The 18,450-nt window shown below is 44.7% G+C and overlaps 1 pseudogene across 1 annotated transcript in view; it reads left to right on the top strand.

Moving 5' to 3' along the window:
• The window catches only part of LOC146808984 (sialic acid-binding Ig-like lectin 13), a 464,421-nt pseudogene that overhangs the window by 341,531 nt on the left and 104,440 nt on the right, over positions 1-18,450 (top strand). The window contains exon 5 of the transcript XR_014966302.1: positions 6,879-7,178. The product of XR_014966302.1 is annotated as a sialic acid-binding Ig-like lectin 13 (transcript). The remainder of the gene's footprint in view (positions 1-6,878; positions 7,179-18,450) is intronic.

The raw sequence follows: 18,450 nt of genomic DNA, 5'->3' as shown, positions 1-18,450 counted from the left end.
TTGTCAAACATGCCAGTGTCAGGCATCCTCTATCTTTCCAGGTTGAGCTAGTAACTCCCCTGGAGACATCTCACAGAGGGGGTGGAAAAACCTGTTGTGTAACATTCGATCCCTGCCCAAACATTCAACTCAGACCTTTGTCCTCAGCTCAACCTGAGCTGGGCTTTCTTGAAACTTGGCTAAAGCCCCACTCTGTGCCGGCCATCACTTTAGGTATACCAGATGGTTATAAAATTACTAGATTGGATAGGCCCAAAAAAACTGGGGGTGGTATTGCCATCGTTTATAAAGATGGAATTAACATCTCAGTCAGTCCTAGACCAACGTAGTGATGCCACTATGGAAGTGCTGGTCTTCAGAATAGATTCCCCCTTGCATGTTAGCTGGAAAGGGGCACTAATCTATCGCTCCCCAGGTCCCATAGCAAACTTTTCGTTGCAACTGGTCGAACTACTAGCCCCCCACATGAATGTAGGTAATAATGTCCTACTATTAGGAGATTTTAATGTCCATAGTGAATGCCATGCCAATCTAGATGCTCAGACCCTCCTGGCGGATCTGTCTCTACTAGGTCTATCCCAGCTTAATGAAGGTCCAACTCATGTAGCTGGACATACTTTGGACATTATATTCTCAAATTCTTCTAAGATCAAGTGCGAACCCCCCCAACAACTTAAGTGGTCAGATCACTCAGCTATTGAATTTTATATTACAGATCCTACAATCTCTAATTCAGGCACATCCTATTTGCATAGGAAGTGGCAGAAAGTCTCTGCTGAGAACTTGTAAATGTAAATGTGCAGGAATTTATATAGCGCAAATCACCAAGCGGTCTCTAAGCGCTTGCTTAGGGAACCCGTCCTGGTATTCCCCTGTGAAATAACCCAGCAGGGCATCCGCAAGGTGAAAGCCAGGCATCCCGCCGCGAGGGGCCCATGTGGAGATTAAGCAAGCTATTGCCCAGAGTCGCAGAGTGTGAACCCATGAATCGAGTATGCACTGGAGCGAGAATTATCGAGTCCATGGACATTTATGGACTCAAGACCCAGCCGAGCCGGGAATTGAACCCTGGTCCTGGGCTGACCTCTGCTTCCAGGTCTGCCTCCTCTAACCAGTGAGCCACACTTCTCCACCTTCCAAAATGTGTTCACGAGGCACCATTATGCTGTATCTGACAATGTTGAGGAAGTATTATCTAAGTACAACTCGGCTATTGTAAAAGCCATTGACCACATTGCCCCTATGAAATATTGTGTGAGCCGCTCTAATCGCCCACAGGCTCTCTGGTTTATGGATCATTTGCGAGCTCAAAAACAACTCTGTAGAAAGCTGGAAAGAATATGGTGTACCACACATAATGAGATAGACAGAGATCAATATCATTCCATTATGATCAGCTATCACAGAAATATAAAGACTGCAAGCAAAACGCATATAACATCTCAGCTAACACGGACTGGTAACTCTTTGAAAACCTTGTATCGTATTCTCCAGTCCTTTCTCAAACCCAAGGCATGTGAAAGTTACTCCCTTGGCCAATCTCCTGAGGACATATGGGTTCATTCCATATCATGTGCCGATAACACTCAGCTTCTTTTCCCATTTAACAAATTTACGACTGCAGTCCAGTTGGCCTTCTCCAATGGGATGAGGGCCATATCTCAATGGATGGTAAATACTTTCTTACAATGCAACGTGGGAAAGACAGAGGCAATGCTATTTGGAAAGGCCCTCCTTCTATGGACACCTGATTGGTGGCCAACTGATCTGGGCCTTCATCCTGCTCCTAAGCTTTTAGTTAAAAATCTGGGCATTCGCCTAGATCAGGCCCTTAGCATGAAGGTATATATAATTAACAACAAGAGCACCCATATAAGGTCGACCAGGGACCATGGGAATCAAATGATTATAAACAACAAAGGTCCCTAGGCATAAATAGGATAGAGAAGGAAGTAAATAAGGACCTAATCAGTGCTTATTTTCCAGAGACTTGTCCAGCCGGACAGTGGTCATAAGTTTTTACTAATATAATAGTTTGAACAACAATTTACAAAGGAATTCTCAAAGTTGGACACAAGCCTGTGTACCGTACAGTTAATAGGGGAGAAATTTTTTACAAAAGACAAGGTTCAGGCAAAAAAATGTTTGTAGCAATTGACAAGAAATAGAAAATGGAATTAACAAACATTGCATAGAGCACCCTTATGTGTATAACATAATGTCGTTAGGAACATATAGGGTGTGTACAAATGTCGACGACGTTTCGATCCTCACACATAATATTGGGATCATCATCAGGACAACATACATAAGGCCTGTACAATTTGAACCTGAATAACTAAATGACGGAAGGCAAAAGAATGGAGAAAAAAGAGGATTTATAAATTGAGAATGGAAAATTAATAACCAAACGGTCTGACTAAGCACACTGTGACTCTGCTTGTGTGAAGGAATAATTATTGCCGCCGTGAAGCAAGAGTGAAGGTGAAAAGGAAAGAACTCTACTGGAGGGTGGAGTGAGACTATGGCATAATACAAGGAATTGCTGTTGATCCGAAAAAACAATAGAAAGAGGGACAAGGCGAAGATATGCAAGCCCGTAATTGTTGCATGCAAGGTATTATAGAGAATTAAATCGGCGAAAACCGGAGAGTGAGGGTGGAACAGTAGTCCGGCGAATAATAAGGCATGTTGGGGAAGTGCAATGTGGAGAATTGCAGGTGAATTAATCTGTAATGAACCGTTGTAACTATTTAGCGTGACGATAAGTGAAAGTGGAGCAGTGAGCCGATGAAAATTGATTAATAGTAACGTCGTGAGCAGGGGAACGAGGCAGTAACGGCATGAGACTAACCGGCAGCGGGAGGGTGGGGGGAAGGTACGGAGGCCGTGTTGCGGGTCCGAGGGCAGAGTGGCGCCAAGGCTACAATGAGGGGCGAAGGCTTCCGCTGGCGTTTGGAATTTTCGAATCAGCGACGAAGTGCTGTGGAGGCAAGGTGAATAGAATTAGGAGTGGGAGTGAAGGACCCAAGGAGTAACCGAGGGGCAGTATTGCCGGATGGCAGATAAACTCACCAGAATGAGGCTGAGGGCTGCAGAACGTTTGGAGTGGTTGGAGTCGGCAGGGTTGCTCGACTCGATAGCAGCTCAGGGGGCTCAGACGATAACGCGGCAATGTGCTACAAGGGAAAACATGGTGATTAGCGGGGGCGGGGGGACCCTGAGGATACCGGAGTAAGGAAGTAGCGGAACTTACCGAGATCAGGTGATTAGAGTCGACAGGGTAGTTCGACTGGATAACCGCTCATGGGGCTTGGAGGCATCAATTGAAGGCGCGACAATGCGCCACAAGTGGAAAACATGGTGGTTAGCGGGGGCGGGGGGACCTGAGGAATAGCGGAGTGAAGGATTGGCGGAGCTTACCGTGATTAGGTGAATGGAGGAAACCGGCAATGCGGGAGGCAGGGTCCGGTAGTACGGCTGCTGTCGTGGGTGAAGAGGGGACATGTGATAAGGGATAGAAGTGAGTGCTCATTGGTCAATCACGATTGGGGAGTGAGAAGGGAAAGGGGACTACGAGCTTGGGGATGGGAGCCATCTTGGAATGGGTAATGAGAAGAGAGAAGGGGTGATTGTCTTACGGTGGATAATTAGAAATAAGATAGTAATAGGATAGAGCACATGGAAATAAGTTTTAATTTATTCATTACATTAAGTGAGGACAGATGATTAATATTAAAAACGTTATTAGGAACTTGAGCCATGGAGCAGGAAGGTAGAGATAGGGTTTATGCAGACGTATTCAATGCACCAATTGAAGACAGTTTTGAAATTCAGAAACTCGTGGACCAATCCTCATGTCTATTCAATCCAGAGTTGAAACTGTCTGTCTTTAAAATCCACTTTAGTTCTTCTCTGTTGAGTGTCTTCAGCATATCTCCTCCGCGTGGAGGCAATTTGACAGCAGAAATGATGGTCCATCGAATTTCATCCTCAGAGTGTCTCTTTTCTAGGAAATGTTCAACCTGTCATGATTTTGCATCTGATTCTACTGCGATGCTGGGAAATGCGTAAACGAATCTTTTGCGTGGTATGGCCAATGTAAATTTTGTCGCAAGAACAAAAGATTGCATAAATAACATTTGTGGAATTACAGTTAGTAAATGTTTTCAATTCGTTTCTAATGTTACCAAAAACAAAGACTTTGCACTCAATGGTCAATGCACAAACCACACAGTTCCCACATTTTGCATGGCCTTTCAATGGAGGGAGGGACCAAATATCATCCAAGGTGGTAAGGCTGGTTTTATTGGTGGTAGTGGGTAAGGCTGCGTGAACAAGATGGTCTTTAATATTTTTGTTTTTCTTGAATGCGAAAAGTGGGCGTTCCAGATGGAGATTGCCAGCGTTTAGGACTGACCAGTTTTTGAGAATACTTTTACGTACATGGTTAGAAACTATGGAAAAGGTAGTGACACAGACCAGTCTGTTCGTTTCAGATTTGGGTTTAGGTTCAAGGAGGGTTTCACGTGGGCAGTACCAGGCACGTTTCATGGAATTTCGTATAAGTCTTTTAGGGTAGCCTCTTGTGGACAGTTTGGCAGAAAGTATTTTAGCTTCATAGAAATAGTCCTCTTTTAAGGAGCAGTTTCTACGAATTCTCAGAAACTGCGAAAAGGGAAGGGAATCTTTTAAGGCTCGGGGGTGGCTACTCTTGTAGCTTAACAGGGTGTTCCTTTCTGTAGGTTTACGGAAGAGACCTATGACAAGACAACCATCAACATGCTTAATCGTGAGGTCAAGAAAGGGGATGGATTCCCTTTGGTGACTCAGTGTGAATTTAAGGCCACCGCAATTGTTATTGAGCCAGTGTAGGAACGAGGTAAGTAGACTTTCATCGGATTGCCATATCATCAAGATATCATCGATATATCTTTTCCATGTATAGATACAAGATGAAAAGGGATTAGTAGTGGTAAGAATACAGTTCCTTTCTAATGCATCCATGTATAAAATGGCCAGATTAGGGGCAAAAATTCCACCCATGGATGTGCCTTTGACTTGTTGAAAGAAGTTGTCTTCAAACATGAAAAAATTCCTAGTAAGACAGACTTCTAGTAATTGTAATATGAAGTTAGTAGGTACAGTGTGAGGGCGTGGTCTTTGATCTAAGACGTTTTCCATCACCAATAGTGAATCCCTTTGTGGTATATTGGTATAGAGGGATTCTACATCCAAAGTGCAAAGAATATTCGATTTGGGGTCATAAGGGTGGTTCTCGATCAGATTAATCATAAACATACTATCACGAATATAGCAGTCAGTCAGAGGAACAAAATCCTTGATGAAGTGATTGACATAATGTCCTATTGGCTCAAGAATAGATCCACAACCAGAAACAATTGGGCGCCCAGGAGGTTTCTGGGGGTCTTTATGAATCTTAGGCAGTGTATAGATTACTGGAATTCTGGGATTTTTCGTGTTGAGGAATTCGTACTCTAGTTTAGAGAGGAAACCTTGGTGTAGGCCTTCATCCGTGATTTGTCGGATGAGTGTTTGAAGTTCCTTAGTGGGGTTAGTGTGCAATCTACAATAGTGGTCAGTGTTAGCCAATTGGCGATTGACCTCATCTTTGTAGTCCTTCAACTCTTGTAAAACAATCCCTCCACCCTTGTCAGCTGGTTTAATTATAAGAGTGGAGTTTTCGCGTAGTGAAGACATAGCTAGTTTTTCTTCCTTAGTTATGTTATAGGGAATATAATGGTGTATGTCAGAAATACTCATCAGTTCTTTCAATACAAGCTTTTCAAAAGTGATAACTTCACTAGGTATCATATTGTTGTGTGGTGAAAAAGTAGAAGGCGGTTTAAGTGGAGTGTTATATTGTTTGGGTGTCATTGGATTCAGAAGAAAATAACTGTGAAGCCTAATTTTGCGAAAGAACCTTAATAGTTCTGTCTGGAGATCAAGGAAATTAGGGTATGTCATAGGAACAAAAGAGAGGCCTTTGCTAAGTAGTGATATCTCGTGGCTTGAGAGTACATGTGTAGAAAGATTGAACAGAGGTATAGTGGGATGTTGGTCAGACATATTGTGTGATTGGGGGTCTACCATCGGTAGAATTTCTGACGAGTTTGGCGCTCTCCTGGCGGGTTGTACCAACGAGAGCGTTGCCTGCCCTTCCTCTCCTTGGAGGGTCTTGTGGATCCTGACCTAAAAAAGAGGAGTAGGGGTACGTGTAGTGTTGCTTGTACCCTCTCCTGTATCCGAGTTGTCCGAGGACTCAACAGATGTGTCAGAGAATCCTACTAGGTTCTGGCGTCTGTTAAATCGTGGGTTAACATGCCTGTAAGATTTTGAGATATATTGGATATGATCAAATCACTTCCCCTAATAGTAAAATGCAGATCCACGCCTTGTTCTCATATTTCAAATCACTGTTTGTGCCCTTGGAATTTATGTTTCGTTTCTGTTTAAAAGATGTATTTTTGTGTATCGGTCTGCATTGTTCTTCACACATATGCGCTTTTAGACGCAATCAGCAAGCGCTTTAACTGTCTCTTTCCTCCGGCATTTTTTTCCATCGACCCACATATACATATTCATACATGCACCATCACTACTCCTGGGTTCGTTCATCCACTTTGCGAACCGCCAAAGCCACCCATTGCTGCACACGCACAGCAATGCTCCAATCTGCATTATTCATTCATTCACTCACTCATCCATCCAGGTGAGTATGTGAGCTCCATTAGGTGTATATGGGCATATAATAATCTCCCACTTTCTTATTCTAAAATATTTGCACGTATGATTGTGTTATCTAGACAGTTTTTTAATGTAAAAAAATGATGTGCATTTTGATTTCTGTCTCCTAGATCTTGAGGACAAGCCAGAAATCTCCCTCCGTGATTGAGTGATCGAGGGTGAAACGGTGACTGTGGAGTGCACGGCGCCCGGGAGATGCTCCGGCACAGCCCCGGTGATTACTTGGAGCGTCGAGTTAGAGTCTGAATATAGACTATCACCTCATACTACTTATTATCCGGACGGCACCTATAGATCTACTCTCACATTCACAGCTGCGATGGAGCATAACAACAAACGTCTGCACTGCAAAGCATACTTTCCGGCTGTGAAGAAATACACTACAAGCAGCGTCTCTCTGACTGTTGAATGTAAGTACAGCCTTCAACCACTGCACAAAATAACAATTTCATGGCATCTCAGTTTGATTAAGATGCTGCTAGGTTCCTGATCTCTTACTGTTTGTTACAGTAGTGGCAAACACCAAAGTAATAAAGCAAGGGGTGAGTTATGTTTGCGATTAAGGCTTTTATCAGTGTCAGTGACACTTTTTCAAAAAAACTTATCCACAATCCTAAAGTTCAGAAATCCTTTAAAGAATAAGCAGCAATATCTTAAAAAGTAGAGTTTTGAGGAAAAATAGAACAAATTGAAACCTACTTTTACAAGCAAATTTACCCATTGTACCTGCAAATGAAGTTATAGTAAGTTGCAAAACTTTAGCGGAAAAATTTGAATTTTCAACAACACACTTACGTGAAACATGAAAGAACATGTTTTAGGAGTAAACGGTAAGTGTGCACCAACACCAGCCAGCAAAGACAAATAAAAGAAAGTATCTGCAACCACCAACAAGCATTTACAATGCAATAGGTTTCGCACTCACATGAGTTTGAGCTATTGGCATTGTAAATGACAATGACTTTTATTTATGTTTTGGGTTTTAAAACATAAATAAAAGGCATTATCATTTACAATACTAATAGCCTAAACTTTTGCAAATGCGAGACCTATTGCATTGCAATAAAGATCCTTCTCGAACACTTGTTAGATTGGAAATATCAGAGAAAGAGACCACCAGTATGCAGTGTGGCATTGCGTAATGTCATTGCTATCTTTGGCCTAATAAAAAATACTCCAGCCGTAGTAGGGCCCTGGCTTCACCTCCTGGTGCAAGATGGGCTGTACTTTATGACAGGCATGGAGGGAGGGAGGGAGGGAGGATCTCAGCTGCAGCACTGGCCTAGTACAGTGCCCCTGCTATTACTAGTGGGGAGAGGCGCTGAGGTGGTGGTATTAGTAATGGTGGTAGTGGTATTGGTATTGGTGGTGGGATATTAGTGGTGGTGGCATTGGTGGTGGTGGCATTGTGGTTTGGAGGTGGTGGTATTGGTGGTGGTAATGGTATTGATGGCAGTATTATTATTGATATTGGTGGTATTGGTGGTGGTGGTATTGGTTTTGGTGCTGTTGGTACAGGTATTGGTGGTGGTGGTATTGGTGGTGGGGGTATTGGTAGTGGTGTTGGTATTGGTGGCATTTGTATTGTTGGTGGTATTGGTATTGGTGGTGGTGGTATTTGTGGTGGTGGTATTGGTGGTGGCGGTGGCAGTATTGGTGGTGGTGTTGGTGGTGGTGGTATTGGTGGTGGTTGGTGGTGGTGGTGGTGGTGATATTGGTGTGGTGGCAGCAGAGAAGGTCCTTTATTGCAATGCAAAGGGTGAGAGTTGAAGATATTAGTCGTGTAAATAACAATGCCTTTTATTTATATTTTGGGTTTTAAAACATAAATAAAAGGCATTGTCATTTACAAAACGAACAGCTAAAACTCTCGCAAATGCGAGATCTAATGCATTGCAATAAAGGGCCTGCTTGACCGCCTGTTAGATTGTAAATATGAGAGGAAGAGACAGGCCTGCAATGTCTTCAAAGCAGTGATAAATAGTGCAGTGAAGAAGATGTGTAAGTGTTGTAAATTACACAGACACAAAGTGTGAAGTGAAAGTTACATATGATCCGAGCTATAAATATGAAAAAAGCACTCCAACACCTTTTGCTCTGTGATTACACCGTTGGGGCTCAGGAGGAAGAGCGGGAGGGGGACTTTTTCCTGCCCTCACCATGATTTGAGTGTGCAGTGTGGCATAGAGTAATGTCATTATTTTTTTGGCCTAATAAAAAATAATCCAGCTGTAGTAGGGCCCTGGCTTCACCTCCTGATTCAGGCCGGGCTTTGCTATATGGCAGACATGCAGGGAGGGAGGGATGAGCTCATTTGCAGCTCTGGCTTTGTACAGTGCCCCTGCTATTACTAGTGAGCGAGAGGCTCTGAGGTGGTGGTATTGGTGGTGGTGGTACTAGTATTGGTGATGGTGGTATTGGTGGCGGTGGTATTAGTGGTGGTGGTATTGGTGGCAGTAATGGTATTGGTATGGGTGGTATTGATGGTATTGGTGGTGGTATTGATGGTGTTGGTATTGGTGGTCGTGACATTGTGTTGGTGGTATTAGTGGTGGTAGTGGTGGTGGTATTGGTGGTGGTGGTATTGATGGTGGTGGTGGTATTGGTAGTATTGGTATTGGTAGGGGTGGTATTGGTGGAGGGTGTATTGGTAGTGGTGGTGGTATTGTTATTGGTGGTGGTACTGGTATTGGTGGTAGTATTGGTATTGTGGTAGTGGTATTGGTGGTGGTTGTATTGGTACTGGTGGTGGTGGTATTGGTGGTGGTGGTATTGGTGATGGTGGTATTGGTGGTGTTGGTATTGGTGGTGGTGGTATTGGTATTGTTGGTGGTGTTGGTGGTGGTGGTTGTATTGATGGTGGTGGCATTGTTGGTGGTATTGGTATAGGTGGTGGTGGTATTTGTGGTGGTGGTTGTAATTGGTGGTGGTGGTGGTATTGGTATAGGTGGTGGTGGTATTGGGGGTTGTATTGGTGTTGGTGGTACTGGTATTGGTGGTGGGGGTATTGGTGGTGGTTGTATTGGTGGTGGGGGTATTGGTAGTGGTGGTGGTGGTACTGGTGGTGGGGGTGTTGGTATTGGTGGTGGTGGTATTGGGGTTATTGGTGGTGGTGGTATTGGTGGTGGTGGTGGTATTGGTGGGGCTGGTATTGGTGGAGGTGGCATTGGTGGAGGTGGTGGTATTGGTGGTGGTGGTATTGGTGGTGGGGTATTGGTGGTGGGGTATCGGTAGTGGTGATGGTATTGGTGGTGGTTTTGGTATTGTAGTGGTGGTAATGGTGGTGGTTGTATTGGTATTGGTGGTGGTGGTATTGTTGATGATGGTGGTATTGGTGGAGGTGCAGGTATTGGTGGTGGTGGTGGTTGTATTGGTAGTAGTGGTATTAGTGGTGGTATTGGTGGTGGGGTATTGGTAGTAGTGGTGCTATTGTTATTGGTGGTGGTACTGGTATTGGTGGTGGTTGTATTGGTAATGGTGCAGGTGGTGGTATTGGTGATGGTGGTATTGGTGGTGGTGGTGGTGGTGTTGGTATTGTTGGTGGTGGTATTGTTAGTGTTGGCATTGGTGGTGGTTGTATTGTTGATGCTGGTATTGATATAGGTGGTGGTGGTATTGCATTGGGGTGGTATGTGAATTATTGTGGTGGTACTGGTATTGGTGGTGGTATTGCTGGTGGTGGTGGTATTGGTGATTGGGTTTTGGTGGTGGTGGTATTGCTGGTGGGGGAATTGGTGGTGGTATTGGTGGTGGTGGTATTGGTAGTGGTGGTATTGTTTGTGGTGGTATTGGTGGTGGTGGTGGTATTGGTGGTGGGTGGTATCAGTGATGGTATTGGTAGTGGTGGTATTGGTGGTGGTATTTGTGTTTTTATTGGTGGTGGTATTGGTGATGGTCATGGTGGTGGTGGTATTGGTGAGGGTAGTGGTGGTGGTGGTATTGGTGGTGCTGGTGGTAGTATTATTGGTGGTGGTGGTGGTGCTGGTATTGGGGTTGGGGTTATTGGTGGTATTGGTGGTGGTGGTATTGGTGGTGGTATTGGTGGTGGTGTTATTGGTGGTATTAGTGGTGGTGGTATTGGCAGTGGTGGTATTGGTGCTGGTATTAGTGGTGATGGTATTGGTGGTACTTGTGATAGTGGTGGTGGTGATATTGGTGAAGGTGGTGGTATTGATGATGGTATTGTTGGCGGTATTGTTGGTGGTGGAATTGGTGGTGGGTATTGGTATTGGTGATGGTATTGGTATTGTAGTGGTGGTAATGGTGGTGGTTGTATTGGTATTGGTGGTGGTGGTATTGTTGGCGGTATTGTTGGTGGTGGAATTGGTGGTGGGTGTTGGTATTGGTGATGGTATTGGTATTGTAGTGGTGGTAATGGTGGTGGTTGTATTGGTATTGGTGGTGGTGGTATTGGAGGTGGTGGTATTGGTGATGGTGGTGGTATTGGTGGCAGTGGTATTAGTGGTGGTATTGGTGGTAGTGGTTGTATTGGTGGTGGTATTAGTGTTGGAATTGTTATAGATGGTGGTGGTATTGGCATTGGTGGTGGTATTTGTCTTGGTGGTGGTACTGGTATTGATGGCGGTATTGGTGGTGATGATGGTATTGGTGGTGGTGGTGGTATTGGTGGTGGGGGTATTGGTGGTGGGGATATTGTTGATGGTGGTATTGGTGTTGGTAGTCTTGGTGGTGGTATTCGTGGTGGTGTTGGTGGTATTGGTGGTGGTGGTATTGGCATTGGTGGTATTGGTGGTGGTGGTGGCATTAATGGTGGTGGGTGGTATTGGTGGTGGTATTGGCGGTGGTGGTGTTGGTGGTATTGGTGGAGGTATTGGTGGTGGTGCTGGTGCTATTGGTGGTGCTGGTGGTAGTATTGTTGGTGGTGCTAGTATTGGTGTTGAGGGTATTGGTGGTGTGGAATTGATGGTGGTGGTATTGATGGTGGTATTGGTATTGATGGTGGTATTGGTGGTGGCATTGGTAGTAGTGGTATTAGTGGTGATGGTATTGGTGGTGGAGTCTTGGTGCTGGTGGTGTGATTGGTGGTGGTGGGATTGGTATTGCTATTGGTGGTGGTGGTATTGGTAGTGGTTTTATTGGTGGTGAGGATGGTGGAATTGGTGGTGGTGGTATAAGTGGTATTTGTCGTGGGGTATTGGTGCTGGTGGTGTGATTGGTGCTGGTGGGATTGGTATTGCTATTGGTGGTGGTGGTATTGGTATTGGTGGTGGTGGTGGTACTGGTGGTGGTATTGGTGGTGGTAGTATGGATGGTGGTGGTGTTAGTGGTATTGGTGGTGTTAATGGTATTGGTGGTGGTGGTGGTGATGGTGGTGATGATTGTATTGGTGGTGGTGCTGGTATTGGCTGTGGTGATGATGGTAGCATTGGTTGTGGTGGTATTGGTGATGTTGGTGGTACTGATGGTGGTATTGGTGGTAGTGGTATTGGTGGTGGTGGTATTGTTGCTGGTACTAGTGATGGTTGTGGTGGTATTGGTGATGTTGGTGGTACTGATGGTGGTATTGGTGGTGGTGATATTGGTGGAGGTGGTGGTATTGTTGGTGGTATTGTTGCTGGTGGTATTGGTGGTGGGGTATTGTTAATAGTGATGGTATTGGTATTGTAGTGGTGGTAATGGTGGTGGTTGTATTGGTATTGGTGGGGGTGGTATTGGCGGTGGTGGTATTGGTGATGGTGGTGGTATTGGTGGTGGTGGTATTAGTTGGTGGTATTAGTAGTGGTATTGGTATAGATGGTGGTGGTATTGGTGGTGGTGGTATTAGTGGTGGTGGTATTAGTAGTGGTATTGGTATAGATGGTGCTGGTATTTGCATTGGTGGTGGTATTGGTATTGGTGGTGGTGGTACTGGTTTTGGTGGTGGTATTGGTATTGGTGGTGGTATTGGTGATGATGATGGTATTGGTGGTGGTGGGGGTATTGGTGTTGGGGGTATTGGTGATGGTGGTATTGGTGGTGGTGGTATTGGTAGTGGTAGTCTTTGTGGTGGTAATTGTGGCGGTGTTGGGTGTATTGGTATTGGTGGTGGTGTTATTGGCATTGGTGGTATTGGTGGTGGTATTGATGGTGATGGGTGGTGTTGGTGGTGATGGTATTGGTGGTGGTGGTGTTGATGGTATTGGTGGAGGTATTGGTGGTGGTGCTGGTGATATTGGTGGTGGTGCTGGTGGTAGTATTGTTGGTGGTGGTGGTATTGGTGGTACTGGTATTGGTGTTGGGGGTATTGGTGGTGGTGGGATTGATGGTGGTATTGGTATTTGATGGTGGTATTGGTATTTGTATTGGTGGTATTGGTGGTGGTGGTGACATTGGTAGTGGTGGTATTCGTGGTGATGGTATTGGTGGTATTGGTGGTCGGGGTATTGGTGTTGGTGGTGTGATTGGTGGTAGTGGTATTGGTATTGCTATTGGTGGTGGTGGTATTGGTATTGGTAGTGGTGGTATTGGTGGTGGTAGTGGTATGGGTGGTATTTGTGGTGGGGGTATTGGTGCCGGTGGGGTGAGTGGTGGTGGTGGAATTGGTATTGCTATTGGTGGTGGTGGTATTGGTATTGGTGGTGGTGGCATTGGCGGTGGTATTGGTGGTGTTAGTATTGATGGTGGTGGTGTTAGTGGTATTAGTAGTGTTGGTTGTATTGGTGTTGGTGGTGGTATTGGTGGTGGTGATTGTATTGGTGGTGGTGCTGGTATTGGTGGTGGTGTTATAGGTGGTGCTGGTGGTGGTGATGGTGGCATTGGTTGTGGTGGTATTGGTGATGGTGATGGTGGTGGTATTGATGGTGGTATTGGCGGTGGTATTGGTGGTAGTGGTATTGGTGGTGGTAGTGTTGTTAATAAAACAGGATTTTGAAAACAACCCGTCAGGTGGCTTTAGTGCTGATGACATGTAATACAGATGTGCTGGTACCAGCTTTAGCCCATTAGCACACGATTATGCGCTACCTGGAATTCACATGACTTAATTTGCTAATCATTTCTAAATCCATTTTACTTGGGGAGGGTTGAAACAGACACAAGATAATGGCAGGTTAAAGTGATTGAAAGCAGGCGCCCATGTTACCGGGTAGCCATGCTTCTTAAAAAACACAAGGGGTTCCAGCTGAAACAGTGCATGTCCATCCTGAAACTTAATAAAGTAAATAGTGCTTACAGACTAAATAACAGGTCCAGTGTAACACCCGAAGTAAAGGGGGCAGTAGTCATGGGAGGTTACAAATGAAGATAAGACCGCACTAATGAGGGACTACCAAGTCCATTAACAAATCCAAAGGCAGCATTTACAAAAGACAATGACACAAGCAAATGCAAAATATTGGCGGAGAGTAGATGGGCTTATCTTCCAAACTCTATTGGTGGTTGTATTGGTGGTGGTATTGCTGGCAGTGGTGGTGGTGGTGCTGGTGGTGGTGGTGGTAGTGGTATTGGTGGTGGTGGCATAATTGGTGGTGTTAATGGTGGTGGTATTTGTGTTGGTTGTATTGGTGGTGGTGGTATTGGTGATTGTATAGGTGCTGCTATTGGTGGTGGTGTATTGGTGGTGGTGGTATTGATATTGGTGGTGGTGGTATTAGTGGTGGTGGTATTTGGTGGTGGTGGTGGTATTGGTGCTGGTGGTATTGGTGGCAGTGGTATTAGTGGCAGTGGTGATATTAGTGGTGGTGGTGGTATTGGTTGTGGAATTGGTGGTGTTATTAGTATTGGTGGTGGTATTGGTGGTACTGATGGTGGTGGTGGTGTTATTGGTAGTATTGGTGGTGGTGGTATTGGTGGTGATATTAGTGGTAGTGGTATTGGTGAAGGTATTAGTGGTGGTATTGGTGGTGGTGGTATTGGTGGTGGTGGTATTGGATTTGGCAGTGGCATTGGTATTGATGGTGGTGGCATTCGATTGGTAGTGGTTGTGTTGGTGGTGGTGGTATTGGTTGTGGTGGTGGTATTGGTGGTGTTGGGATTGGTTGTGGTGTTATTGGATTGGTGGTGGTGTATGGGTGGTAGTGATATTGGTGGTGTTGGTATTGATGGTGGTGGTGGTATTGGTGGTGGTATTGGTGGTGTTGCTGGTGGTATTGGTGGTGGTGGTATTGGTGGTGGTATTGGTGCTGGTATTGATGGTGGTGTTATTGGTGGTGCTGGTGGTGGTATTGGTCGTATTGGTCATGGTGGTATTGGTTGTGGTCGTATTGATGGTGGTATTCGTGGTGGTGGTATAGGTGGTGGTATAGGTGGTATTTGTGGTGGCAGTGATATTGGTGGTGGTGGTGGTATTGGTGGTGGTGGTTGTATTGGTGGTTGTGCTGGCATTGGTGGTGGTGTTATTGGTGGTTATGGTAGTATTGGTTTTGGTGGTATTGGTGATGGTGGTGGTATTGATGGTGATATTGGTGGTGTTGGTGGTAGTGGTATTGGTGGTGGTGGTGGTACAGGTGGTGGTGTTATTGGTACTGGTGGTATGGTGGTTGTGGTGGTGGTATTGGTGCTGGTGGTATTGGTGGTGGTGGTGTTGTTGCTAATAAAACAGGCTTTTGAAAACAACCCGTCGGGTGTCTTTAGTGCTGAGGACATGTAACACAGATGTGCTGTTGTCAGCTCCAGCCCATTAGCACATGATTATGTGCTATCTGGAATTCACATGACTTAATTTGCTAATCATTTCTAAATCCATTTTACTTGGGGAGGGTTGAAACAGACACAAGATAATGCTGGGTTAAAGTGATTCAAAGCAGGTGCCCATGTTACCGGGCGGCCATGCTGCTTTAAAAAACGCAAGGGGTTCCAGTTGAAGCAGCTCATGTCCAACCTGCAATAAGAGAAACTCAATACAGTAAATAGTGCTTACAGACTAAATAACAGGTCACGTGTAACAAACAAAGTAAAGAGGCCAGTAGCTAGGGGAGGTTACAATTGAAGACTAGGCCTTACTAAGGAGGGACTAACAAGCCCATTAACAAATTTAAAGAATGAACAATAGGAGGAGAGTGGGCGTGGCTTCTCTCCTATACTCTACTACAGCAGTCTTGCAGAGCGAGCAGTGCATGTGCGCTACCGCTAGGCTCGACCTAAAAACAGGAAAGTCAAACTATTCTAAAAAAGCGCATCTTTTTTATAAACCCTTTTATTTCATATTGCGTTTTGTGGTGCTGCATCTGAACGGAACCTAGGAATAAAGGGACATGATAAGAGCAGAAGAAAACAGAAACATTATATGAAAAAAAGAGAAAACATAAATCCTTTTAAGCACAAAGTGTGGGCAGGGACAAGGGGTTATATTTACTGATCATTCACGCAACGCAGGGCAGCAGAGAGAGAGCAGAAATCCAACCTATTTACAAAAATATGGAGCATTTCGGATCTCTCCTAATGCTGGCTCACTGTGTGCAGCTAGTGCCAACGCAAGCAGCTTTGCACCATAGTAGAGGGGTGCCTGCATTACAGAGAGGACACCTTCCTGTTCAACACAAGCCTTAGAGGCATTTTTCTCTTTCTGCATGTGTTGCAGAATGCAGCACACTTGAAAAGAGCAAATAATGATATTTTTCCTCATTATGCCTCATTTGGAAAGGCAAAGCTTTTTGCCGCACTCCCAGGTTTTCTAAATTTAGTAAAATCTGGGAATGCTCCAAAATCCATGGGTGGGTGAATGGGAATGCTCATGCTCCACCCATGGAATACTGCCCAGCCTTAAATGTAATGTAATGCAGCTCAAGCAGCTGTGCTGCGTTACTTTCTTTCAGGCCAGGGAAAACAGGCCAGTTCTGGCTTTGTAAATTCCCAATAGACCTTTCTGTTGCCCTGCGTCACCTGGCTAGACGCAAGGGCGACACAGAGGCATAGTCAATTAAGATCTGAGACCACAATCTAATCAAGGGATTCAGGGCCCTCATTGTGCACTATTGTAGCCCTACACCAAACTCAAATCACGTCACTTCTTGTCACTAACAATCATGAATGCCTACAATAGCTCTACGAATGCAGGCTCGATGACACACTTAGTATAATTATTGACTGGGTAAAACTATTCCATTTAAATTCACTGCAAGAAAATGAACTTAATGGGGATATCTTCAAAATATGTCATCCCATCCACAATCATAAAAGAACTTAACCACACTATTTCCCCTTTCCGGACAAAAATCATCAACGCCTCTCTCACCTCAGGCTGTGTCCCAGACTCCCGTCAACTTGGACAAATCACACCCATTCTCAAAAAACCATGGGCCGTCCCTAATGATCTCAACAACCTCATACCTATCTCCAACCTCCCATTCTTTGCAAAAACATTGGAGAAATGCGTTCTCCACCAACTCAACAAACACATTGATGAGTTCAACCTCCTCGACACCTTTCAATCAGGATTCAGGAAAGGCTGTAGCACGGAAACAGCTATGCTCAACGTCTCTGACGATATACACAAGGCTTTAGATGAAGGTGATGCCTGCCTACTCATCCTTATTGACCTATCTGCGGCATTCGACACAGTAAATCATCCAGCGCTTCTGGAGACCATGTCGAAGCGCTCCGGCATCAATGGCACAGTACTAAAATGGTTCACCTCCTTCCTTGAACACAGCTCGCAACAAATTAGAATCAACTCCTGTCTCTCGAAGCCAACAAAAGTCACACTTGGTTCAACACAAACGGGTTCAGCACTATTCACAACACTGGTAGAAAGTTGTAGAAAAAAGTCCAAAACATAAGTGGAGTTTTCTTTGAAAAATTATTTTCTTTATTTCATTTTATGATGTACATGATGAATCATAGCCAACGCGTTTCATCCCTTAAACCGAGACTTCTTCAGGGCACGATATCATAATGGCCCGTGAAATAGACTTCATGGCATATAAATGATCAGGCGGACTGCAGAACAAAGGCGTGTTTAGACTCCCTGCTCTGCAAGATGTATCACTAGATTACTAGTAATCGCTGATATTGGGAAGCACGGGCTACCATGCCCCTTTTGGTGATACATCTTGCAGAGTAGGGAGTCTAAACACGCCTTTGTTCTGCAGTCCGCCTGATCATTTATATGCCATGAAGTCTATTTCACGGGCCATTATGATATCGTGCCCTGAAGAAGTCTCGGTTTAAGGGACGAAACGCGTTGCTATGATTCATCGTGTACATCATAAAATGAAATAAAGAAAGTAATTTTTCAAAGAAAACTCCACTTATGTTTTGGACTTTTTTCTACAACTTTCTACCAGTGTTGTGAATAGTGCTGAACCCGTTTGTGTTGAACTTTGTAACAGGATTTGTTCCTGATTGGGGAGCTTTGAGGGGAGTGCTCTCTGGTTCGCTGCACTACAGAAATTACGAATTAGGACACTACTCTTTTGTCAGGTGCGGTATCTATAGCCTACACCCTCTTCTGTTCATTCTAAAAGTCACACTTGGGGTCCCGCAAGGCTCGATCCTCTCCCCGGCCCTCTTCAACCTTTTCATTAAGCCCCTCATAATCATCTTGAAAAAAGCTGGAGTGAATTACCACCTTTACGCTGATGACACCCAAATCTATTTCAAAATCAAGTCTCCCAGCGACATCCAACACCTCAATGCCCCTCTAACCGAGATCCAAACTTGGTTCAACGCTAACCACTTAAAACTCAATCCAGATAAAACAGAACTAATCCTATTCTCTCCAAAAAGCAACCATCGTCCAATCCA

The sequence above is a fragment of the Triturus cristatus genome, chromosome 7 (assembly GCF_964204655.1).
Source record: "Triturus cristatus chromosome 7, aTriCri1.1, whole genome shotgun sequence".
NCBI lineage: Eukaryota > Metazoa > Chordata > Amphibia > Caudata > Salamandridae > Triturus > Triturus cristatus.
The sequence above is the reverse complement of the archived record's forward strand: the minus strand, read 5'-3'. Positions and strand labels throughout refer to the sequence as shown.